General features: G+C 41.2%; 1 long non-coding RNA gene across 1 annotated transcript in view; it reads right to left on the bottom strand.

Annotated features, from left to right (window-relative positions):
• Window positions 1–22,515: 22,515 nt before the first annotated feature.
• Window positions 22,516–26,983, bottom strand: part of LOC123599659 — a 77,260-nt gene continuing 72,792 nt past the window's right edge. The window contains exons 2-3 of the long non-coding RNA XR_006713253.1: window positions 23,012–23,095; window positions 22,516–22,946 (exon numbers count right to left, since the gene is read on the bottom strand). This is a non-coding gene — a long non-coding RNA (uncharacterized LOC123599659). The remainder of the gene's footprint in view (window positions 22,947–23,011; window positions 23,096–26,983) is intronic.

Below are 26,983 nucleotides of genomic sequence, written 5' to 3'. Positions count from 1 at the left end.
GGAGTCACTCAGGAACTCTCAGCCCAAGCCTAGAATGGTGACTGCAGCAACCAGAGACAGAATCCAAAGGGTAAGCTAGGAGGATTAACCAGGACTTGTCTGGAGTGTTCTGGAAACAATGGGTGGGAGAAGGTATAAATCAAGGACGTTCAATAGTGTTTTCTTTGGTAATAAAAATAATATGAATACTGATAAAATTTATATTTAGCTACTACCTATGTTTAAGCCCATCCCTTCTGGGGGAGAATTGGGAGAAATTATGTTACTTTGAGTCGGTCTTTGAAAATAACCAGAAACTTTTTTCATAAATGACCTTAACATCCATCACCCAAGAGTTTATTCAACTTTAACATTTGTCATTTTATCTGCTTCCTGTTTATTTTATCATTTAGTGTTACTTCTTAAAGGATTTTTTTTTTTTGATTTGTCAACAATATGGGATAAGACTCTTTATGACCCTGTGAGAGAGTTCACAGGATCAGGATTTAGATATATATCCACAAGAATAAAAACTCGGTCCTCTAGACTGTCCTTAAGCAATCAATTTCATATTGTTTCTTTCCCTGACCTTATGATTATTCAGGAACAAAATTATCGCTCTTTGCTTGACTTTGTAAGGCATTTGATATGTTGGTTTTGCTTTTTCTGTCATTTGAAGCCAGTCTTATCTATCTATTCGTGGGAGCTGTCTCAGCAGTTAGCTCTCGTCTTAGGGCAAAAAAGAATTTGTGCAGTAATATTTCATTTTGTCATCACAGATAACAAATCGCAAAAGAGTCGTAGCTCATGATGTCCTGAAAAAGAATAGTTCTTAAGGAAGCTCGTTTCAAAATAACACTAAAAAGAGAAAGACATTCTCTTTAGTGATTTTGAGAATTACCAGCTCTTGCTTCTATGAGTTTAGGAAAGGTATAGTCTATCAAATAAATATTTTTATATCAATACTTAGGCAGTCTTCATAATTTTTTAAAATTCAAAATGTGTAAGAGGTTAAAGTCACATGTTTAAAGTTCGCTTCTGCAGCCTGTGCTGTTTCGTTATGCTCTATAATATCCATTGCTAAATTTGCATTTAATTCCTGCCCTGCCATTCACGGTGGGAACATGCTTATTTTGAAAGCCCCTCCTCATGTTCTTTCCTTGTATTCTCATTTCTAGTTGGCAAAGTATGAGAATAAACCACATATTTACCTGTAGGAGTTTTAATGAGATGAACACAGGTCCCTGTGGAATGCGTAAAAAAATTAAAAAGTTGAAAAGTCTTTACATTCGAGACCAATATACTGAGGTGTTTAAAAACAAGGATTCCAGTCAATGGTTAGATTAGACCTGTATTTTTGGCTGGATTCTACTAAATATGAAGTACGTGGCCTGGAGGAAATTATAATTTAGTCACTCTAAAACTATTGTTCTATGAAATTAGCATGATTTTCATAGCTACCACATGGAGTTGTCGTGGAGGATTCGATGAGGCAGGAAAGGGCAGTTAGCATATATCCTGGATCTCAGGGCTCAGCTGGCATTGGTGACCATTTACTATTACGTGATTAAGAGTTGATTAATCTATTTCCATCTAATTAAAACTATTTCCTTCAGGCTGAAAAGCAAGGGCTGGTTCCAGTCTCAACCATGTTTCTCATAATAAGAAAGGGATATATCACTGCATACACCCTGCTGGAAATGCAGGCTGGGATCTTGGGTGAAAAGTCTTAGCTAGACCTTGCTTTTCCAGAGTCATCGGTCGTTGTGCAGTAATTGAAGCCACACACTTGGAGGAAACAACCCAGTAAAATACAGAGGGTGGAGGGGAGAAGGAGGTGAGAGCGGTAAGGACAAATTCATAGGGAACACATGTAGTGAAGGTCAGGAAGAGAGAGGAGAGGATGTGTATTTTCCCTGAAACAAAAGGGACGTAGCTCAGACTGGGTACAGACATAGCCAAAGACTTTAGCTGGGAAGGGGGTAATAATTGACATATTTAATGATCTCTACTCTTGCCAATGTGGGTTTTGAGATAATTAACTAGAAATAAGGGAAGGACAGAGGTAGGAACAGTCATTGGACCAGCTTCAGGGATGTGTAGAATTCATACCTGAGACTTGAAGGCAAGGCTAGAAGGAGACCTGGGGCCAGTCGGGAAGATCTTAGCTGTGAGAATAACATTTATCTTCCCACTGAGGGAAACGATAAGATGAACACAAACACTTTAGAATCTCAAATTGCTCGTAGAGAGCAGGATACGTGGTAAAGAACTTCAAGTATCACTTTCCCAGGGTTGCTCTCCTTGCCATCGGGTCCGATCTTAACATCCCTCCTCAATATTTCTGGAGCACCCTGTCAAGAAACTCATCACACTGGCTCATCTACCTGTCTCCCCCTACCCCACACTAAGCTGCAAACTTCCTAAAGGCAGAACCATCCTATGTGTCCTTATTCCCCAGCATCGAGCACATAACCTGGAATGTTGTTAAAATTCAGGGAAGGGGAATGAAGGTGAATAAATGAACGTACAAATACGTATATACAGAAGCTAACTAGGTACTATCGATATAAATAACAAAATCAGAAACGAAATATGGACATGGCACATTTGTAGCAAGCTATGTGAAAATGGGTGCTCGGAGAAATGAAGGATAATTAATGAACCCTTTTTGCAGCAAGGGTCAATACATTCTTGGTAAGCCATTGTAGCCAAAATTTGCATTCATACAACAAGCGTGCCCCTCACGATTGCTTCCAAGTTATTCTGCAAAGCACTTAACAGAAGCGCTAAGCCTTCGCCCCATCAGCTGAGAGCCAAGGAGGTGAGAAAATATCCAAAGTGCTTTCTTTTCCAGGAGTTCTTGAACAGGCTTTTCTGTTATAGGGCCGAATCAGTCTGACCTTCCCTGCGACGAGTGATGTCTCTACAGTATTTGAGAAAATGTCACGTGGAAGGCAGTGCCTTTTCTATGGCGAGGCTTCGCCTATGGTCACGCCGAGTCAGTGACTTTACGGAATTGGCGTGCTAGTGACTTGTCACAACTTGGATATGATCTGCCAGAGTGATTAGGGAGGAAAGCTCTCGTGCCTTTTATGGAGGCCTAGAAGAAATTAAATCTCCTAACTCTGAGAACATAATTTATTGTAGCATCTCTCTCTACACTGATTTTCAAACTTTTTTAACATGTTCCCATGCGATTATGACCTAGTCATCTCTACAGGCATAGGCGCATCAGCAGATTCATGAATTTTCCTCTTTTCTCTCTTGCCTCACTCCACTGCTCCTCGGCTAGTCTTTGGAGATCCCCCTGGAACCCACACACTGATTTCCCAGCCCTCACAGGTCTCGGTCACAGCGTGACAGGCACTGCTTTGATAACGACCCTGTGCTGCCATCCGAGGCAAGCGGGGAAATCGTGGTCTTCACACATTCTGCTATCCCACCTTTATACCTGCTTTAACTCTTTTCCCTAATTTCGTCAACCCAGCCGACCGATCGATTCGGTCACATTTCAGGCTCGTGTCTTCCGGGATTAATTTTATCTGTCAACTAACTCTTCCCCCCAGGCCCCTCCTGTTTTGTCTTGTGGTTTTGTTTTGTTTGTGGTGGGAGTGAGTGGAGAGACAGAGAGAGAGGAATGAAGGACCACGTGAGCTTTGTCTTGGGGTAAAAAGTAAACTCTGGGAGTCATGAAAGACAACTGGGACGTTAGCGTGGTCCTCCTTCACGTGTGTGGACTTTCACCTTGATTTCCGACTCATTCGCGTAGCCATTCAACGGAGATTTTGTGGCTCTCAGTATCTGTCAAGTTCTGTGGCCAGGTCAGAGCGATTCAAAGATGACATCCAGCTTTCTGCCATCAATAGGCTCAAAATCTGGGGAGGAAGAGAGGGGGAAATTAGGGCGCCCTTATTTTGAAAAGTCAACCTGTTGTTTAAATGTCAGTTTCGCCATCTGGGTGAAACATACCTCAGTTCAAGAAAGCGTGGTAAGACACTTTGCAGTGATGCTTAGATTCCAGTCTATAGAAAAATTCATTTCTGGGTCTGGTACTTGCACTGCTTTTTCCGTCTTGCTTTCAGACCCTCATCTTTTTGGAGATTTGAGATTCTTCTCAGTGATACTCAGTGCACGGGGGGTGGGGAGGGTGGGGGGACTTGATACCTTAATAAATCCATTCTGCTGATCTTTGTGCCTCGACTGCTCTGCTCTGGGGCCGGTAGCCGCGTCATATGGTTAAATAAGCCTAATGTGTAAAAGACTTAAGAAAGCCAAGGTGTAGAGAACTTTGAAGTGGCATTCAGTACATATTTGCTTTCCTCCTGCGGCTAGCTGGAGGAGATTATCTTGCGTCTGATACCATTTGCTAATAGTGATATAAAAATGCATGTCAGAAGAAAGAAATCCAAAAGCATGAATAAGCCCTTAATTATTTTCAAGGAAAAAAAAATGTATAAATAGACCGCTTGCTGGGAAAAGATTTACATTTTACCTTATAAGTCATTTTAATGGCTTATGTTTGAACCGAAATGTGATATCTAAACTAGGGACTAAAAATACACAGAAAGTTCCAACCAGAAGAGGAAAATGTCGTAGGGAGAGGAGGAAGCAGTGAGAGTAGGTTATAAAGCATGGTCTGGTTTGTATTTGCTTTGAAAGTCAGAGCCAGCGAACCCCAGGCACATGTGAGCTTCTCAATAGCAACGGTCAGCTCTGTGCTCCGTGTCCAATATCTACCCCTTGGGCCCCGCTCTCAAGCTTCTGTGGCCCTGGGGCACAGACAGCTGCCCTCGGTCATGCTGTCCCCAAACCCCAGGCCTCTGGACAAGCCGTGCTCCGTTTCTCATGCCCAGGACCCTCCTCTACCACGTGTGAGGTGTTCGCGTCTACCTCACCCCATTGTGGCGATGATCACACGAGGTCATGGAAGTCCTGGGGTGCAGTGTGAGCCAGAATGGCGGTTGCGTTCAATCTGAATCCGAATTTATTCTCTCTAGTCTTTTGTCCTTGGATATACCATCCAGTCCCGAGACTCCCCCTATCGTCTTTACACAACAGGTTACCAAATCCTTTCCCTGCAGCCCTAAATCCCCACGAGTCGCATGGCATGCTGAGTATTTTCTCCTGGGTAGGTCACCCTCCCTTCCAAGTCTGTGTGTTTAAATTATTACGTTTACTTTCCAACCAGCTTCGTGCCCCAGCTTCGTTTCCTCTAACTGATAGAATGATTGGTCAAAATATTGGTGTTATCTTCGACTCCGTTCTTCCGTTCATCAATTCCACACCTGTGGAATTCTACACTCTGTCAGGCACTGCCTTAGCACTGAGAAGACACACAGTGAGAGCACCCCAGACTTTCAGACTGGTTCGGACCCCGTCTTCTTTGTTATTTTCCTCCACCATGGCCCGGTCGGCTCAATTTTCCTGTGACCTTCCCCTGCCATCACCTTAGCTCAAGCCCTTAAGCGCAGCAGTTAAAGCTGCCTTCCCACCCTTTTGCGAGGTCCCCAAACTCCTGCCAGGCTGCTGCGTGGGCACCACACCCCCATACAGGGCTTCCTCAGTTCCTCTCACCTCTAGCCGGTGCACACACTCCTTAGTGCTCTGGAATGAGACAAAAGGACCCTTCCCATATTCCCCAGCACAGCTCCTTGTTACTCTCCTGTCCTAGGACACAATGAGAGCATTTGTACTCCTCTGTTCTGACTTAAATCTCTTCTCTGGACTCCTAAAACATGGGGGGACATTTTTTCCTCCACTCCTGAAAACTTTGCTCGTCTTCAAGATAAGCTCTATTATCTTTTTTCCCTAAAGACGCGATAGAAGATGCTTAGCCAGGTTCTGATACAGCCATTCATTCTGGCCGATGCTTTATTTTATGGGAAGAATAGCTCAGAACTTCTCACTTAATTAACGTTGAAAGTCCAGTAGAATCTCGGGTTGCGAGCAGCTTGTTCTGTGAGCGTTCCACATGGCGAGCAAACATTTCTAATCCGTTTTAACTTGGTATCTTGCAATATGAGTGCACGTGACACCAAGTGTCACATGATCACAACTGAGCCAATGGTTCTTGGAATCCACTTTGATGTACAAGTACTTTGGATGACCAGCATGTTTCTGGAGGGAATTATGCTCACAACCAAGGTTTTACTATACATTTATTTTCCTTAGTCTCTCTGCAAATTTTTGAAGAGAGTGTGCACTGTCTCTACTGTTCATCTCCCTCTGTCTCTCTCTCTCTCTCTCTCTACATATATATATATGTATAAAGATATATATATGTGCCTTCATTTATATATAAAATATATTTGTATATCTATACTTATTTTTATTAAGAGAGAGAATCCAAAAAAAACAAGAAAAAAAAAAAAGGGGGCGCCTGGGTGGCTCAGTCGGTTAAGCGGCTGACTTCGGCTCAGGTCATGATCTCACGGTCGGTGAGTTCGAGCCCCGCGTCGGGCTATGTGCTGACAGCTCAGAGCCTGGAGCCTGTTTCAGATTCTGTGTCTCCCTCTCTCTGACCCTTCCCCGTTCATGCTCTGTTTCTCTCTGTCTCAAAAATAAATAAACGTGGGGCGCCTGGGTGGCGCAGTCAGTTAGGCGTCCGACTTCAGCCAGGTCACGATATCGCGGTCCGTGAGTTCGAGCCCCGCGTCAGGCTCTGGGCTGATGGCTCAGAGCCTGGAGCCTGTTTCTGATTCTGTGTCTCCCTCTCTCTCTGCCCCTCCCCCGTTCGTGCTCTGTCTCTCTCTGTCCCAAAAATAAATAAACGTTGAAAAAAAAATTAAAAAAAAAAAAATAAATAAACGTTAAAAAATTTGAAAAAAAAAAAAAAAAAAAAGAGAGAGAATCCAGAGCATCGTTCTACTTATATGAAAAGCACAATATAATTTGGAAATTTCGAATCATGTATCATGTCTGCATGTAAAGGATTATTTGTTAAATCTAAGTGGAAGTGATTTGCCTCCATGGCCGTCAACAATATAACCAAAATGGCTGAGCTGTGCATCCAACAGGTAGGACTGTAACGAAATCTTGCATAAAAATGGCCTTAAGTCCTTGCAGTAGTGATCTCAGTTTTGAAGTTCACTTTAGTTTCTTTTCTGTAACTCAGTTGTGATTGATTGTTCTGAAACAAATGCCAGCATATCAGAGAATTGATTAAGGGAAACCTAAATGTTTCTCCTTCGTGTGTCTCCATTCCCAGTGCCTGTCGGGCAGGTGCACTCAGCGCTGGTAAGCAGGTTATTGTTCCTTGGGGGGTGCAGAAAATAGCAAATGTTCTGATTAACACACCAAAGGGGTTTATATTGAGAAAAGGCTGGGGCACCTGGGTGGCTCAGTCATTTAAGCATCCAACTCTTGATTTTGGCTCCGGTCATGATCTCACAGTTCATGAGTTTGAGTCCCGAGTAGGGCTCTGTGCTAACAGTGCAGAGCCTGCTTGGGATTCTCTCTCTCTTTCTCTCTCTATCTCTTTCTCTGCCCCTCCCCTTCTCTCCTTATCTCTCAAAAGTTAAATAAATTAGGGCGCCCAGGTGGCTCAGTAAGTTGGGTGGCCGACTTTGGCTCGGGTCATGATCTCACGGCTCGAAAGCTCATGAGTTCGAGCCCCGCGTTGGGCTCTGTGCTGACAGCTCAGAGCCCAGAGCCTCCTTGGGATTCTGTGTCTCCCTCTCTCTCTGCCCCTCCTCCCCCCTCAAAAATAGATGAACATAAAAAAAATTTTAATAATAAAAAAATTTTAATTAAATAAACTTAAAAAAAATTTTTTTGAAAGAGAAAGCTCAGTTATGACCTAACAACTAAAGACTATTCAAAGAAATCAATCACAGTTTATCTTTCTAATAGGTGAACCAATATGTACTAAATTAAAAAAAAACAAACCTAAAATTAAAAAAAAAACAGGGAGCCAAACTAATATATAGTCTGAAAAAGTGATTTCATAAAGTGAACACATTTGGAGTTACAAATTTATAATTTCACATGAGATAAATTACCCTCCGGTCGTTTCATACATTTCTTTGAAGTGGATTTATTACCAAAAAAGTTTGCACTGCAAATATTTATACATTGAATTATATCTTTAAATGCACTACTACCATTAAATATATTTTTTAAAGGCACCTACTACAAGGTTGTTTTGTGGGAGAGAGATATTCTAAAGTAAAGTGATTTTTTGCCATTTGTGTAGTGCACTTTAATTAATATACGTAGAATATAGGTCTGTAGTCACTTGTTTCCTGCTGCTTAGAAACAAATGAAAACAGCTTTTTACTTTTCAAAATGTTTAAAATTGCTTTTTAAGCTTTCGAAATGTGAGTTCCAAAAATCCTTCCCTGAATGTAACTTCCTCTTCCCTTCAACCACTGCATGGACAGACCGTTCCACTGTCCAGCCCAAATCCCTCCCTATCCCAATCCATTATGATCTTAATAAACAAATTATGATCTTGATAAATAAATTATGATCTAAATAAGCTGTGGCTTATTTCCCACACAGAAGAACTTGGGATTTGGTTAACATCTGTTTCTATCAGTGCGTAGTGATTTTAGGTGTGTGGATCGATTGCCCAGCCTTCAGGTTGAAACTAGCCTGTGTTTCCAATCCAAGTTCAAAGTTCATGAAAGAAAAAAACGGGATATAAAGGTCAAGGAAGGTTTCTCTTTTGGATAAAACCATCCCAAAGTTCTCGCCTACAGCCTGACCGCGTGACAATACTTGAAGTGTAGTCAGATGTGCTGTTTTAGAAAATATCAAAACCCAGCTTTTTAAGATGGTCTTCAAGACCCTTTATGAGCTGGCTTCCGCTAGCTTTTCCTGCGCTTCCTTTCTCACCGCCATGTGTCTGAAATATTGTAGTTCACCCACACCCAAATTCCTCCAGGGTCATGAGGCTCCATGTTCTGTGTTCTCTGTGCTCTCTCCGCCTGTTTCCATCTTTTGTTACTCAGCCTTAGCAGACGCCAGGTTGTCACCTCATCCATAATGTGGGCAAGGATCGTCCCCACCCAGCCCCCATTATATTCCCTGAAACCCTATTGTATTTGAACTATTTGATGGATTAATCCCCACCCACATCTGCCTTGAAACCTCAGCACCTAGACTGGCACCTGACATCAAGCAAGCACTCAAAATAACTTAAAAAATTTTTTTTAACTTTTTTTTATTTTTTGAGAGACAAAGAGACAGAGCATGAGTAGGAGAAGGGCAGAGAGAGAGAGAGAGAGAGAGAAAACAAAGCAGGCTCCAGTCTCCGAGCTGACAGCACTGAGCCCAATGCAGGGCTCAAACCCACGGACACGAGATCATGACCTGAGCTGAAGTTGGACGCTCAACCAACTGAGCCACCCAGGTGCCCCTCAAAAGACCTTTTTGAATGAAATAATAAATTAATGCATGTGGGGATGGATAAATTTATCAATGAACGTCTCTCTGAGCCCACCATGGATTATACTACACTGTTCTCTTCACCGTGAGTGATATTCCTGCCCCTGAGGTGGTTCTTCTGTGTATTGACATGCTTTGAATATGGAAAGAAGGGTTGTTTGTTGATCCCCATTCTGAAAAACTTCCTTCTTCAGTGCAGACTTTTGCAGCTGTGAATTTGGTATAACAACAGTGGAGCATATAGACTAAGAGGTCAGAGGATTTCAGGAGTTATATTCTATAGAGCCTTCCCAACCACGTAGGAAGGCCCTTGTTTTTTGTTGATTCTTGAATAAAAGCCAGTTTCCTTTGCTTTCTTCTTCAACAAGTTACATTTAAGACACATATTTGTCCTTGCTTGATAGTCTCCATGGTGGGAGTAGGGAGCTGGAGGAGAAGCTTATGCCCTCACGTCTTTCCGATAGCCCTCTGTGCAGAGGTTCTTAATATTTTGGACTGTCAATGTGTCATTTCCAAAAAGTTAAAAATATATTCTGTGTACCCACGTAGAATGAAGGTGTTCAAAGGTTTCATTCAACTCCTTGATTAGTGAGGGAACCAGGAAGGTGATAAATCTGGATCCAACAACATCTGAGGAAGAGGGGTCTGGATACACTTTCCAGAAATGCATTAAAAAAGCAAAATATTGTAATGAGATATGGGTCAGCCAAATATAAAACTCATTAATATCCTATAGGGCAAAAAAGAGCAAAGTCTAGTGGGATTATTTTTTTCCTGCTGAACAGAAATCTACAATTAACATGTAACTTCATGGCACTTACGCTGTAGTCCAAGAGCAAACAACCAAGTCAAACATGTTGAACAACACTAGGGTGAGTGTGATGAACAATAACCCAATATGATATGGAAAGGGCCCACAATTCACTTTTTTGCCTTAATTCCAAGTTTCAAATGATTGTTCTTGAAAGCGGTTAGCCTCTTTGAGAATTGACGGAAGCTATGGGTCACTCACTCCACAGCAACATGCACACTAATTGAGGAGGTTCGGGATCTCCCCGAAGCCCATCCATAGCTTCCATGGATAGCTTCCCACTCAAGTGGTCCATGACCCCAAGAGTGGGAACTCCTTTCCAGTTCTTTTTTTTTAATTTTTATTTTATTTTATTTTTTTAATTTTTTTTTTTAATTTTTTTTTTCTTTTTTCAACGTTTATTTATTTTTGGGACAGAGAGAGACAGAGCATGAACGGGGGAGGGGCAGAGAGAGAGGGAGACACAGAATCGGAAACAGGCTCCAGGCTCTGAGCCATCAGCCCAGAGCCTGACGCGGGGCTCGAACTCACAGACCGCGAGATCATGACCTGGCTGAAGTCGGACGCTTAACCAACTGTGCCACCCAGGCGCCCCTCCTTTCCAGTTCTTATTCTTCATGGCTGAAGACTGTACACAAGGCAGGAGACATTTGGTCACAACCAGGCTGACCATACCCCTTGGTTTTCCTTTCAAGGAGAGCATGCAAGATACCCAGGACAAGCAAAGTGGATTCAAACTCAAGTGACTGGGTCAGTTAATTCCTCCTGTCTCCAGTGTAGCAGAGGCGTGCCTTACACCACTGTTTCCGCTCGCCAACTCCAAACTACAGCCAGGTGTGGGCGGCCTCTGCCTTGTGCTATGAGGGTCACGAAGCCACTGAGCTGCAAATCAGTTGTCTCCACAGGACATGGGAGAAACTCTAGGCTATATAGACATGAAGATATGAGTAGGAAATAGGGGTTGAGCTGTCACGAAACAGGGCAGATGGAGACGAGTTTGTCCCCTGTAATGTACAGTGAAAAACAAATGCATCTCTTTATTATGGTTTTATGATGCTTTTCCTTATTTTCCAGTAAATACTTTGGATAACTAAATGCTGGGAAAAATTATTTTCACTGAAAATACGTCACTGAGTTTCCATTTTCTAAGAAAGTTGATGATGCCGTTGCATGGATTGGGTTGTTTTTCAAAGTTTACCTTCACAGGGGGAGAGGAATAGGGCCCTAATATGCATCAACCACTTCTGAAAGCTCCATGGCATATACCTTCAAAGTTATTTTTTTATTTTTGAGATTTGACCCAAATATTATTTAATACCTTTAGAAAATGTCATTTCCATATCAGTCTGTAAGGCACAATGTTTCATTTCGATCAACGACTCTCTTAATTAATTTCACTCATTTCTTTTTTCTTTTTTTAGTAATCTCTACGCCCAGCATGGGTCTCGAACTCGCCACCCCGAGATCAAGAGTCTCATGCTCTACTGACTGAGCCAGCCAGGAGACCCACACTCATTTCTTTTTGATTCCAGCTTTTTGTACGCACCTACAAAAAAGTGAAACCTTCTCATGTGTTGGCTTCACGGGAGGAAGAATGTGTCAAAGAGTTAAATAAACAATGCCAGTTGTATACGAGTGTCATCAGGTGCTGTAAAGGGGAAAGAAGTTAGTCCTAATAAGACTTCTAAGTTTTCATCCAGTTCACAGAATCAAAGTAAATCTCTTGGAAGTCTCCGTCCGTCAAAGGTGAAATGTGATTGCAAATGCTTTTATAAAATCAAAAGAAACGTTCAACATTGAAGATAAGACAACATGCTCTAATTGTCTCATTTATTCGATTTGAATGATATATAACTTTTGGTCAAGAACAGCACTGTGATAAAACAATCCTTTTACTAAATTAAGAAACCTAGGGGCTTGCTTGTGGTATACAGAGAATTCATATTTGTATCCAAATAAGTTTCAATACTCTGTCAAATATAGAATGATTATGAATATTGTGATATGTGTATACTTAAAAAAAACTCAGCTGCAAATTTTTGAAGGACGCTGATAAAGAATACAAAAAAAATCCTTCAGCAGGGCCATTCACTCTGCTACCCAGCCATCAGTCAGGTTTGGGAACATTTGGAGCCCTTGAAGAATTACAGTTTCATAGTTAAAATAATACTGAACGTTAGTCGCAATTTTGTTCAAAATCACCTGAAAATTTTTACTCACATTATTTCATATATTGAGTGTCCAAAGAAAGTCAACTTTAGGAAGCTTTTAGCAAATTGCAATAATTCAAAACAAAGCATCTGAATTGGAAGATATTATAAGTTTCTCTTAAAGAGCAAGGGGTACACCAAACAAATTCAGTGGTGAGAATTCAGAAAGTATTCAAAATTTAAATGTGATATTTTATAACTGCATTTTGAAATAAATTGATTCAGCGTAAATATCACTTGCCAGAGCTCCTAGTTTTAATTGGGTAAAACAGTAATTTGTAGCAAATCGAAGTGAACTGAGAAGGGCTATAAATGCGCAACATCTAAATTTAGTTCTCCTAAAAAGCATTCAAGAAAAAAAAAGTCTTGTGAAAATGATCTGCTGAATAAAAGTATAGAGAGAATCCCAAGCAGGCTCCACACTGTTAGCGCAGAGCCAAACACAGGGCTCAATCTCATGAACGGTGAGATCATGGCCTGAGCTGAAATCAAGAGTCAGACGTCGAACCGACTGAGCCACCCAGGCGCCCCTGAAATATTGATATATTTTAATATGAAAGCAAATAAAAAATGAGAATAGTATCCATGCGGAATAGTTTGTTTTCAAATTAGAATCAATCTCAGCTCCTATGACAAGCGTATTTTCTCATTTAAAACTATTGGGGTCATAGATATATTTCCTTGCTGCGTCAGCTCAGTGACTGGAAACAATGACACGTCAGTGGCAATGACACCTCATGGCCAGATCTTGGTATCTAATACCATGCTCTGAGAAAAGAAAGTGGGGCTCTGGGGACCATTGGCTGAATTGAGGGCTGTGCAGCAGATATATTTGATGAGACTGCAGCCTCTGGTAGTGACAGTCAACCAGGGAGTGTAACAAAAATAAAGATCTACATTGATGGGGGAGGGGGAAGGTGTCAAGGGGACCCAGGAGCCAACCAAAGGAGACCTCAATGGCCAAAACTGGAACAAGTCAAGCAACAGTATGAAGCAGTATGGGAATCTAACCCAGATTATGAAATAAGCATCTCAACATCCATGAGACTATGCTATTCCAAATAAATGACTGAATAAATAAATAAATAGGAGACAACACACAAATCTCCCAGGCAGAGTAATTTCAAGTAATTTATGGAGACATTCTGCCCTCAAGGAGGTAGAGCAGCCCTTCCTTCTGCTTAAGTATGGACTGTGAATGGATTTTCTTCCCAAAAGGGACAGTGTGGAAAGCTGGGGGCAGTCACTTTCCGGTGAAGAACCTGACAAACACCGCCTCGGTCACGTGATCCGTGTTGACATCAGCAGTGGTAGCTCATGCTGATAGCAGGTAACCTTGATATGAGACAAGAATGGGACTTTCTTTCGGTGGCTTTCCTCCCCGAAACACACTATCCCAATCCGATCTCGAAAAACAAAAATAATAAAACTAGACAAATTCCAATAGGAAGAGCATCCTACAAAATATCTGACCAGTCCTCCTCAAAACTGTCAAGGGCGTCAAAAACAAGTTTAAGAAACTGTCACGGCCAAGAGGAGCTTCAGAGACATGATGGTGGGGTGTTATGTGGCATCCTGAATAGAATCCTGGAATCGAAGAACATCAAGTTAAAGCAAAAGCCATCTGAATAAGCAAGGGACTTTAGTTAATGATGATGTGCCAATATGGGTTCACTACTAATAACAAATGTATCATACTAATGTGATGTAACAGGAAACTGGGTAAGGAGGTATATCAGGACTTGCTGGACATTTTAATCAGTCTGTAATTCTAAAAATGGCAAAAATGAGATCTATTTAAAAAAAATAATAAAAGGATGCATACAAGGACGCATTTTCCCTTTCACCTTGAGCTCCAATACGTTTCACTCAACAATGGCCATATCCCCAACTCATTCAATATTGGGAAGGTTTCAATATCTGGAATATTCATTTTAAGATTGTTGATGTGTGGGGTGCCTGGGTGGCTCAGTCGGTTAAGCGTCCAGCTTTTGATCTCAGCTCAGGTCATATCTCACTCATGGTTTGTGAGTTCACGCCCCATATGAGGTTCTGTGCTAATGGTATGGAGCCTGCATGGGATTCTCTCTTTCTCTCTGTCCCTCCCCTACTTGTGCTCTCTTTCTCTTAAAATAAATAAATAAATTAAAAAAAAAAAAAAGAGATTGCCATTGTGTTTCCACTGAATTTGAGTCAAGCTTTATTTCAAGAAAAAATCCTGACTCTAAAAATACTATAGCAAGCTATGATTTGGGGCAGTCAAAACCCTCAGCAAATGGATAGTTAAAAAAAAAAAAAATCATCCAATTGGCTAAAAGAGCCAATTTCAAATTCAGGAATCATAAAATGTTGCTTTGAAAAAACTTGCTGGTAATTTTATTTTAAAAATTAAAAATAATAATACACTGTTGAAAACATGTCTTCAGAAAAATATCAGTGCCCTATATCAATGGTAAATATCTGTAGTTTTTTCCTCTCCTACTAATTACTTCCACTGAATGTACTCTTGATTTTAAAATCTCCTAATCAGGCTCAGAGCCTGGAGCCTGTTTCTGATTCTGTGTCTCCCTCTCTCTCTGCCCCTCCCCCGTTCATGCTCTGTCTCTCTCTGTCCCAAAAATAAATAAACGTTGAAAAAAAAAATTAAAAAAAAAAAAAAAGGGGCGCCTGGGTGGCGCAGTCGGTTAAGCGTCCGACTTCAGCCAGGTCACGATCTCGCGGTCCGGGAGTTCGAGCCCCGCGTCAGGCTCTGGGCTGATGGCTCAGAGCCTGGAGCCTGTTTCTGATTCTGTGTCTCCCTCTCTCTCTGCCCCTCCCCCGTTCATGCTCTGTCTCTCTCTGTCCCAAAAATAAATAAACGTTGAAAAAAAAAAAATTAAAAAAAAAAAAAATCTCGTAATCAGTGAGAGGGCACTTGCTTTCTATATATTCATCATATAGAAATCTTTATATTTTGTGAATACTTTAGGAAAAAAATCCCTTTGTACACTTTCTAATATGTGTAGCATATTAGCATCTAATACGATGCATACTCAATAAATAGTGTTCATTCATTTTGTTTCTATTAATCTGTCTTGTCTGATGCATTATTTTTTAAATGCTTATTTGTTTTTGAGAGAGGGCATGAGCGGGGGAGGGGCAGAGAGAGAGACAGAGAGACAGGATCCCAAGCAGGCTTAGCCATGACAGCAGAGAGCCCAATGTGGGGCCTGAACTCATGGACCGTGAGATCATGACCTGAGCCAAAGTCAGACACTCAACTGACTGAGCCACCCAGGTGGCCCTTGTGTGATGCATCTTAACTCTTCACTCTCCAAATGAAGATATTCCCATTTCTAATTTTTTTTACACTGAAGGATGCAAATATTTCATGCAAAGTATTTTCTCACATTGCTTTATGCCTCCATTCAGAGTTGCCTTCTTTAACAAACATTTCATCACTAAATATTAGATGTTTATATTCTTGTGGTTGTACTTACTTGTTCTCACATCTCACTCTGAGTAATGTTCTTGGGATCATGTAAAAAATGATCTTTCCACATCAACATAACTTGGTATTTGTTCATCTTTATAACCAGTGAAAAGTAACACACAATATAGCCAACTCCAGCAAAAGTGACTGTAGGAGGAACCATAATTTGGACCAAAACCTGTCAGAAGAATTGTTCCAACAGTAGATTGAAGTTAATGACAGGATGCTTCCAGAACATGGATAAACCTCAGAGGCACTATGCTAAGTGGAGGAAGTCAGACACAAAAGACCATGTATTGTATGACTCCATTTACACAAAATATTCATAAAGGCAAACGTATAAAATATGTATAAATAGGGGCGCCTGGGTGGCTCATTTGGTTAAGCATCCAGCTCTTGACTTTGGCTCAGGTCATGATCTCATAGTTTGAGCCCCACATCGGACTCTGCACTGACAGCACAGAGCCTGCTTAGGATTTTCTCTCTCTCTCTCTCTCTCTCTCTCTCTGCCCCTCCCCCAGTTACATGCTGGTTTTTTTTCTCTCTCTCTCTCAAAATAAATAAACTTTAAAAACATTTTTTAATGTTTATTTATTTTTGAGAGAGACAGAGACAGAATGTGAATGGGTTAGGGGCAGAGAAAGAGGGAGGCACAGACTCCCAAGCAGGCTCCAGGTTCCGACCCATCAGCACAGAGCCTGACGTGGGGCTGGAACTCAAGAGCTGTGAGATCATGACCTGAGCCGAAGTCAGACTCTCAACCGACTGAGCCACCCAGGTGCCCCAAGTTAAAAAAAGTTTTTAAATAATAAAATAAAATAAAATAAAATAAAATAAAATAAAATAAAATAAAATAAATATGTATAAAGACCAGTGATGCCCAAGGTCAGGGGGTAGAAACAGAAACTGACTGAAAATTAGTACAGAGGATCTCTTTGGGTGATGGAAATGTTCCCAATCTGGATTATGGTAATGTTTCATAATTATGCAAATTTACTAACGTTCATTGAATTATACACTTAAAAGGGTAAATTTTGTAGTATAGGAATTATACCTCAATAAGTTACATCTTAGTAATTTAAAAATGATGCTTGACAAGATGGGGGTGCCAGCAGATAACTCAGCCAGCTTGACCTCATCGAGATGAATTTCTAGACTTCAGAATTATTATCATTACTTTGCCTCTGATTCTGCTCTGAATCTCACAAAGGGGCAAATTGCAATCCTAGTGTGTAGGAACAAATGTGTTCAGGCTGCTTAATACATGCTAGAAACTACAAAGTACAATGACTCAGCTCTACAGAGAACTTCAGAAATTAATTATTCCGCATCTCGTAATTACTTTCTTTCTTATTCAGCCATTACCCCTTCACTTCTATCATTTCTGTTTGACAACTTTAAAAAAATAACCCCTTATCTTTCTTCTTTTCATAGCTTAATGTCAGCTAGAGTTTTAGATGCCCCTTTTCTTTTCACTAATGCTAAGTTCTTTCTTTTTGTACATGAGACGACTGAGTTCAAGTAATTAGTTGTAGAAAAAGCTATGAAAATTGTATATTTCCAAGTGAACCAAAGTTCCTAACCTGTGAATAAATAAATGTCATTGATGGGCTAGAATCAATAAAGGAAAATTACAAGGAAGGCTTTGTTGCAAGATTGGGTGCTCTTAGGCAACCCTTAATTTCTGGATATTTATGGAAAGCGTTCATGAATGTGAAACAGGGGCATTGTGTCTTTGTACGGTTGGGGAAAAGGCCCAGGAAGGAGCCAGTTAACAAAAAATTAAAAAGTCCAGTGGTGAGAAATTGAACATACCAACCATGAAATTGTGTTAATTTGATAATTAAAGTGTCTTAGTTCAAATGTAGATTCTGGACACTTAACAAAATGCTGACAAAATAATTAGGAATGAAGGCATGTTATCTACACATTAGTAGCTGAAAGGGACAAAGTGTAAAGTTCCCTTCAAGAAAATGCTTTGTGAACAGCACAGAGCAATTATGCATAGACCTTATATTATTTCATCATTCAAAGAGGATCCGGGAAGGGACATGTGAAGCCTTTCCAGTTGGGGTGAGTTCTGAAGGGCACAACCAGAAACAGAGGAGGACCCAGAAAGGAAAGGGAGGAGCGGGGGATTTGGAAAAGTCACAAATGAAGAAAATTGAGCGCAAAACACCGTAGCTCTCAGCTCCCGGCTCCCCGTCCTTGGACTCTCCCCTCACCTCCTTCCTCTGACACTTGGTCCCTTTAAGAATTTCTCTAGTCTCTTCCTATATTACATCGTCACTCCTTTCTTTCCTTTCATCTCATAAAAACATTCATGAAGGCGAGAAAACTCTTGAGAAAGATGAAAATGAACGGTTTAATTTTTGTACTGAATTCAAGAGGTGGCAATGAGGAAAGGGAAGCAATCCATCACCTCTTTATAGCTCAGACGGGATGGCAACCTTCGGAGAAAATAGCAAACCGGGGGATAGAAACCGAGGGCTTTTCATGGAAGAAGGTGATTCATTACGATACCTATTGTTCTGCGGCTGGGTGTGCGAGCTGATATTTGTACAGTTTCAGCTGGGTAATTGGGTTCTCTTGCTTTGTCTCTTTCCCTTGAGGAGTTTAAATTTTTCCTTTAGAACCATAATAGAAAGATGAGTCAGTGGCCCAGTTTTTTAAAAAGTAGATTTTTTTTTTACCATAGTTTACAGTATAGTTAGAAAAGAAATGGCCCCAATTCACCGAGGGTCCCTTCTTGCGTGCAAAGCGTCCATCAAGATGGCTCTGAACGAGGAGAAAAAGGTAACTAGATGTTGTGACATTAGATGACACACCAAACCAATGTTCGTCAAGTCATTTTATATCACCAAAGCCATCGCGGCACTCACTGCCCCTGCCTGGGCCCCTGGTGCTCATCACTGCTATTCACTGTTATTTTTATGGTATGTTCGTTATGATTTCCATTTTTTGCTTCTATTATGTAGATAAGGCAGTTGAGGTTAAAGAAGTTCGGCAGAGTCATTCACATGATGCATCTTTAGACGGAAAAGGCCCATCCCTTCATCTTGCAAAGAGGCATAGAGATTGCAGAGAAATTCCGGGCCTCCCCCAAGTTACGCTGCTAACAGGGACGGGTTTGGAACTACAACTCCGGCCTCCTGGAGTGCCCTGGCCACTAGATCGGGCTACCTTTTATTTAGCCTCGCAAGGATCCACTGCATATTTTACACGTGTTTGCATCCCTTTCAACTAGAGCTCGAAGCAGAGAACTCTCGCGTACAAACTGGTTTGGATGCGTTGGCCAGCTCCAGAAACGTCAGATTTTAAGACAGAGAAGGTAATTCAAGGCCAGCCCTAGGCTGTGCTAAAGCACCCCCAATATTCCAGGAATTGAAACCTTTGCCGGGACAGCAATGAGTAACAGATACCGGGTAGGAAACCTTGGAGTCGGCCCCCTCCCTCCTGCCCTTCTTGAGAGATTGCTGAATACAGCTGGACCTGCCTTCATTGCGTCTCCCATTCCGTTTCAAGTCAGCTTTCCTTCAAAGCCTCCATCACTAGGCTTTTGATGTTCAGAAAAAACAAGACCACATTGCCATCCATGGTCCTGTTAATACACGTGACTTTGGTTTTTGTTTTTGTTTTGTTTTGTTTTTTAATTTTTTTAATGTTTATTTATTTTTGAGACAGAGAGAGACGGAGCATGAACAGGGGAGGGTCAGAGAGAGAGGGAGACACAGAATCGAAGGCAGGCTCCAGGCTCTGAGCTGTCAGCAGAGAGTCTGATGCGGGGCTTGAACTCACGGATGGTGAGATCATGACCTGAGCTGAAGTAGGACGCTTAACCGACTGAGCCCCCCAGGCGTCCCAATACACGTGACTTTGAGGTAGGCAGTGGGGACCTGCCAGCTCCTCTCGCACTGACATTACCGAACATGGATACCCACCACAGCCTGGCCCCCAAAGGAAAAAAGAGGAAATCCTCCTGAATACTCTTCATCATCAATCTTCATTTTCAGAGATGTTTCGTTTGCAGACATTCCTCAGACAAAACTCAGGATACACTGCGTTAAGGTTGATCTTCTAAGAAAGCAGCTCTTTATTCCTTCCCTCTGGTGGCTTCAGGCCGGTGATCCCACCTCTCTGTGCCTTCCTTTCCTCTTCTGGAAAGTGAGGCTAATAGAACATACCTCAAAGGCCGGTTGGAAGGATCGAACGAGCTAAAGTTCAAATCCCTCAGAGTAAGGACTGATCCCTGGTCAGACCCAAATAACAGCTGTTCACAATTTTTCCCTCGAAAAATACTAACGTTGTAGATGAGCTATCACATGGCTTCTAGATTAGATTACCTTTTAGAATAATTGTACCTGGTTAGCTGTGGCCATGGACAAACAATAGTGAACAGTACGTATTGATCATAAGAAACCAGACATCCAGTTTTGCTGTGTTCCACACTCACGTCCAGTCCGACGTGCACAGAACTTTATCACCAGGCAGGGGGGTGTTTGAACTCAGATCTTGTTCTTTCCGCCTTAGCACCCAATCTGAGACTCTAGGAGATTTGTGACTCTAATGTTTGCAGTGTTCCTTGGAAATAGTTAACATTCGGGGGGGGGGGGGTTCTCTTTATTATGGAAATTAATACTCTCACTGTTTTATTCATTAATATTTTAATATGTTTATGATGAGGCTCAACCCAAACCAATTTCCAAATCAAATCTGTCCCTCAGTAATTTGATTTGTCGGAACAGAGAACAAAAGCATTACCAACAGAGTACTTTGAATGAAATTATAATTAATTAGGCATCTGAATGCACTAACTAATTTTGGAGGAGTAATTAGATGACTAATTACGTTGAAAACAGAACTGTGTGCTTAATGAGATGACCATGGCCAATTCTACCCACAGAGAATTTTTTTTTTCTATTGGTTAAACTTCTGACTGCTTTGGATGATCTAGGGTCACCTGTTGCACAAAAGGATAAGTGCAGGTGTGAAACTGAGCCTGTTTTGACTTGTACTTTCCACTACACACCCACAATTAAAGGCCTCTTTCTGAGACGTGTGTTCCGTGACGATCCTCCGCAGATTTATTGGTTTGCCACCCTTTCCCCTTGAGACCCTTCCCAAGTGGCCTTCCACCGCCACTTACCTCCTACAACAATGGCTTGAAGTCCCTCAACATAGCTCCAGTTTATTATTTCTGCTTCAGTTTGGGATCCACACGATGATAAATTAAACGAGAGGAGAAATGGCACGTTGATTGGGCTACAGATAAATCTTAATCCGTCCCGGAGAAGTATCTGAACTGGCAGTTTCTCCTTTGAAAAAGGCGCTGCCTGAGACCCGCTCAGATCACAGGGACCTTGAAGCACTCAGCAGTTCCGCTTTGGACAGCTGGTTCTAACTAGCACCTACTTGGCAGAAAGCTACGTTCAGGATTTCTGGTTTTAAGTTCAAACCAATATTTCATAGCAATTGTGTTGTCAGAATTCAGGTCAGGAAGATGGCCGATGTTAATTTAAACCAAAGGAGCAAAAACAAACTCTTTCCACTTTTTCTTTTTTTATCACGGAACCGGAAGCTCTGCCCAAATGCCTGAACACAAAATAAACTGCAAGTAGGTTAGAGACACGGAGTGTAGAGGAGGCTTGCTGAAGGTATTTTGGTGTCTGGGAAATGCAGGATAGATTCCAAAGTCAGGCAAACAATATAATGGTAGGAAAAGTGAGCGTCGCCGTATATCGGAAAATAATACCGTTGATTTGCTTTATTCTAAAGAGCAAGCTGAACATCACAGTGATCCCAGCTTTTGTGAAAATGCTTTTCCCGGTCCATACTAACCAGTGAGCCAGATGGGGAGAGCAGTCCCCAGAGAAAGGTACCAGCCCTGGTCTCTTCCTGTGTCCCAGACTTCCTCCGAAAAGACTCCCCTTTCGGAAAGCGCTACATCTGCAAGAAAATGCGTGGTCCTACCTGGAAGGCAGGGAGAGCCAAATCTACATTCTGATAAAAGCTTAAGATTCCCCATCCTTTTAAGGTAAATGCAAAGTTGTGGAAAGGCTCTATGACTCTGCATTCATATATCTGTACGTGGGCATGTGTGTGGGGGTAACGTGCTATACATCTGTCTTTCTTTTCCATCTGTTGTTAGTTTCATAAGGCAAAGAAAGACCTACCTGAACATCTCCCTTTTCTATTTTAAGAGAGCATTAAACCTCGTAATTCCTCACATTCTTCAAGGGACTATATACCGAATGAAATGAAGAATTCTTTTCACACCAAAGCAATTATTAAAAATTATCCTCAAATCAGTCACCAGCTATTTGACTAGTGTTTGAAGATTATTAGGTGAAATTACCTGTCTGATCAATATTGTGTTCCCACGAGACCAATAAACTACGTGCACCCCCGAACCTTTTATGGCTTGCTTGTTGACCAAACATTCCCACAGAGATTGGCCGTCACCACTGAGCAGTTCTGTTAAGTGATAATCTTATCTGGTTTGCCATTTGATTTTGGTTATTTCTGCTGACCTGTTCCTTGCCCAAGAAAGCTCTCAGAAATCTGGGTGCTCTCCCTGAAGATATCGAAACGTTATTTACTTTAGATTTGGCGCTTTGGAAGGCCTTGCTTAAGGACACGCCTCATGTGTCTACATCCTGCCCGGAAAAGATCACTTTAAATACCACGGGCTGCACGTGACTTGTTTCCCTGCAGACGGTGTTATACCTCAGGAAAACTGGTCGCTTTTTGCTTGTGCTAGTTTAACCCAAAAAGTGAAACACAGAAGTCCACTTTGTAGTTTATTCCTCAATGGGAAAAAAAAATACAAAAGAAAGCTTTGAAAGAGAAACGTGGCTCTACAAAGGTCCTTACGTGGGAATGTAGGCCAAATTTGGGAATTTGCTCAACAAAATCCTGAGAATTGTTTCCGTTTGTCCTCTTTTCATGGTAATTTTTCCCCAACTGGGCCAAATGATGCGTTCTCCTTTAAGGTAACAGTTCCTCCGGCCTCAGAAGGGTAGGCATTGTTTCCTTTCTGCATTGGAGACTTCCTAGAAAAACTGATACTGTACCAGACAAGCTGCGAATAGGAACAGACAAAGGAATTCAGAATAGTCACCTGCTTTCGGTTTTTTAAAGGTATACCTTTAGCAGCCACCAACCGACATGCTTTCACAACCTGACAATATTCTGTCCTCTGTTCCTGCGTCTATGTCGGTGTTGAGGATGCTATGGGAGATGGCAAGAGAATTTGACAATAAAAACACTGTTTACTCAGTCCTGTCCCCTACTGCAAATTTAAGTGTCTTTCCATAAATCGGGGAGTCTATACATAATCTTGAACTCATTCAATTCAGGTAATTCAAAGTTAACAAATATTTATTGAGCGTCCCTAATATGTGCTGAACATATGCTTGGCCTTATGGCAGGGAAGATACCAGCGGGGCGCCTGGGTAGCTCAGTAGGGGAAGCATCTGGCTTCAGCTCAGGTCACGATCTCAAGGTTCATGAGTTCGAGCCCCACATGGGGCTTTGTGCTGACAGCTCAGAGCCTGGAGCCTGCTTCAGATTCTGTGTCTTGCTCTCTCTCTCTCTCTCTCTCTCTCTCTCTGCCCCTCCCCTGCTCGTGCTCTTTCTTTCTCTCTCTCAAAAATAAATAAACATTAAAAAAGAAGAAGAAGAAGAAAAGACCAGCAATTCAGGAGAAAGAAAAATCAGTTTGCAATTTATACCGATCAAGAGTTAACTTAGTACTAAGACGTTAATGTGTCAATATACACCGTGTGCATATGTGTATTTGTGTGTGTGTGTGTGCCCGCATGCACGTGTATGTGTGTGCATGTGTGAATATACACGTCGGTTGTGCATGTGTGTTCCATGTTTGCTAAAGCATGTGTATTCGAAATTAGGTATAATTCAGGTTGGTGTCTCCTCTCCAATCTAAAGCAAAAACTCTTCTTTTTAATTTTTATGTCTGATCAAACTATATTTGATTTCATGCATTGCTTATTACAGAATTCTGCTTAGTATTTGTATTGAGAAATGTTTCCCTAGCTCTTGGATACAGTAGAGTACACATTTTTCCAAAGCAAATGCATCAAGCACATGGAACAGACTTTAAATTTTGTATTTAGGGGCGCCTGGGTGGCTCAGTCGGTTAAGCGTCCGACTTCGGCTCAGGTCGTGATCTCGCGGTCTGTGAGTTCGAGCCCCGCGTCAGGCTCTGTGCTGACTGCTCAGAGCCTGGAGCCTGTTTCGGATTCTGAGTCTCCCTCTCTTTCTGACCCTCCCCCATTCATGCTCTGTCTCTCTCTATCTCAAAAATAAATAAACGTTAAAAAAATTTTTTTTAATTAAAATTAATTAAAATTTTAATTTTAATTAAAAAAAATTTGTATTTAATTGTTTTGATGTTTTAATTTATTTTTGAGAGAGAGAGAGGGAGACAGAGACAGAGTGCGAGCCGGGGAGGGGGCAAAGAGAGAGGGAGACACAGAACCCAAAGCAGGCTCCAGGCTCCGAGCTGTCAGCACAGAGCCCAACGCAGGGCTCGAACCCACGAACTGTGAGATCGTGATCTGAGCCAAAGTCGGACGTTTAATCGACTGAGCCACCCAGGCGCCCCTAAATTTTGTATTTAAATGAGCTAACTTTGCTGGCTATGTTTGTCTGACATGTTAATATTCACTTTTTGGTCCTTTGTAGAAAAAACATACATTTATATGGGCCACAGGAATTAGTGTTCCAAATAGAGTTATTTCTGTATGTAACATTCCATGATTCAGAATGCAAAGTATGTCTTCACTGCAGCTTATTTATATGGACACTCACTGAAGTCCGTGTTCTAACGACGTTGGAACTCCTTCAGCAAGTTACGTTTCAATACATGTTTATAAAAGATATAAGCCTCGAGAAAATGGATCAAAGAAGTCAAGAGAAGGGTATCACACTTTGTTCTTTTAAAATTTTCAGACCTAGCTGGTCAGTGAGTTCTATTGTTTCTAAAATTATTTTTAAAAGATTAGATTGACTTTAGTGTGCTTTATTGCTTTATAGTTTGTGAGAATATGATAAAAGACTCTTAATGCTGCACATGGGTTGATTCTTGCTGAGAATGTCTTCGCCACTTAGCTACCAATTAAGCTAACACAGACCTCAGAGGCTGGAAACCAGGTGTTAGAGCCCCTTATCCTGCACAAGATCCCGAATTGTCACTTTAATGTCAGGCACGTGGTAGGTGGGTGCTGAATGGCCCCGGGGTGGATGCACCCAAAACAAAGATGTCATGGTTTCTAAATGAAACAAATCGAACCGTAGAAAATGGCTACACGCTATCAACAACTCATGAGCTGAAAGGTCAAAGAGTCCGATATCAATTCTAAGTGGAAAATGGAGAAATAGACAAACAGATGTTAGACGCAGTTTCTGTTTTTCATTCTTGGTTTCGTATAGACCTTAACAAGTCACCCCCTGTCACACGGCGAGCTCCTATACAGATCCATTTGTCAATAGGAATTCTTCAAAGCGGTGTTATGTACCGTTACTTTCAAATAGTAAGAAAAAAAAAAAAAGAGAAAGAAATAAAGAAAAGCCATATTTGGGGAATGTACTTAAAATAGTTAAAAATTATTGGCTCATCAAAGTGAAATCTTGCTCACAGTCCTCGTCACTTGAAATGCAAAGAGTCAAATCCTGTAGTTTCAACAACCATTTTAATCATGTTTTATAAAAGCAGCAACACTGAGAACACAGGAGGAAAACATTCATTTATTAACCTGAATGCACTCAGCCACGCAATCTGAAAGAATCTGAAAGAAGGCATAAACCAAGGAAAATTTGAGGTCAAATAGATGCAAGCAGTTACCACAGATGCATGTGGGAACTGAGCATCCCGGGAAGACTCAGAATGGTGAAAAATATGTAGTTCTTTCCCTGGAAGAGGAAGCAAACAGTCCAGGAAAGGAAGCATCAATGTACGCGAGTAATCCTACTCGTGTCTTTAAAATGCAACCATAGCCTTCAAAGTGGTGTCCTTTATTGAACCGCGTAAAAATTCTGCCACAAATCAACCAAGAGATAACAGAACAGTTATTCCGGTCCCTGGTTCACAGGCGAAGATACTGAGAATGTGGCCATTAGAGTCCCGTGGGCATTTCCCAGCTCGGTGGCCTCGCTTCCGACACGTATCATCATCAATGTCATTTATTCTTTGTGCCTGTTTCCCAAGCTGCCAAATGGGATAATAGTGCTTGTTTTCCACATGTGTTGACAGGATTAAGGAAGTACGCATGGAAAGCACTTAGTACTACATACACATTTAATAAATAGTTGCATACATAAATATTATTTAAGAACTAATGTCTTCTGAGTTTCAGGTGAGAGCTCATTTCAGTACATAAAGCCTCTTATATTTCTTTAACATGGATGGATTCCAGATAGCTATATCGTTTTAATAGATATTTTATATGTAAACCCACCATAAAGATACACACACTCATACACATGCTCAACACATTATAAACTTCCACAGACCCACATACACCTCACTTTGTCCAATCTGTGAGAATTTGTCCAGCTGGAATTTGCATAGTAATGTTTACTGAATATCAATAAGTTTGCTGTGGCAGTAGCGAAAATATTAGTCCATTTTTTGGAATAGTCTAATTATGGGATATATAAATTCCTGTCATTAAATGATTATCAAAAATAAAATTTGTAATAAGCACCCGAATTAGTATGAAAAAGAATGTGTCTCCTTTCAGGACGATGTGACACTGGTTTTAGCTTTGTTTAGAACACTTCTTTAAGTCTGACTTACTTACTCTGAAGATAATTAAAGATAACAAAACAAAAAGTCATGGAAAATTCAACTTCCAATAGGAAAAAAAAAAAAAGAATCACTATCAGGGCAAGAACAAAGGGGGAGTTTCATCTTTAAAATGTGGCTCTTAGCTTTGATAATATAAGTTTTCAATAAAATGTCTTCCAAAAGAAGTTCAATCAAATGAAAAAGCACCCAAGATGTGTATGATTAAAAAGTATCAGCAGCCTAATCCATCAAGTGTATTCGGGATATTGCTAATAAACCCATAAAGAAATCTTTTCCAGATTTTGTAT

This window comes from Leopardus geoffroyi, chromosome A1 (assembly GCF_018350155.1).
Source record: "Leopardus geoffroyi isolate Oge1 chromosome A1, O.geoffroyi_Oge1_pat1.0, whole genome shotgun sequence".
Classification (NCBI taxonomy): Eukaryota; Metazoa; Chordata; class Mammalia; order Carnivora; family Felidae; genus Leopardus; species Leopardus geoffroyi.
The sequence above is the reverse complement of the archived record's forward strand: the minus strand, read 5'-3'. Positions and strand labels throughout refer to the sequence as shown.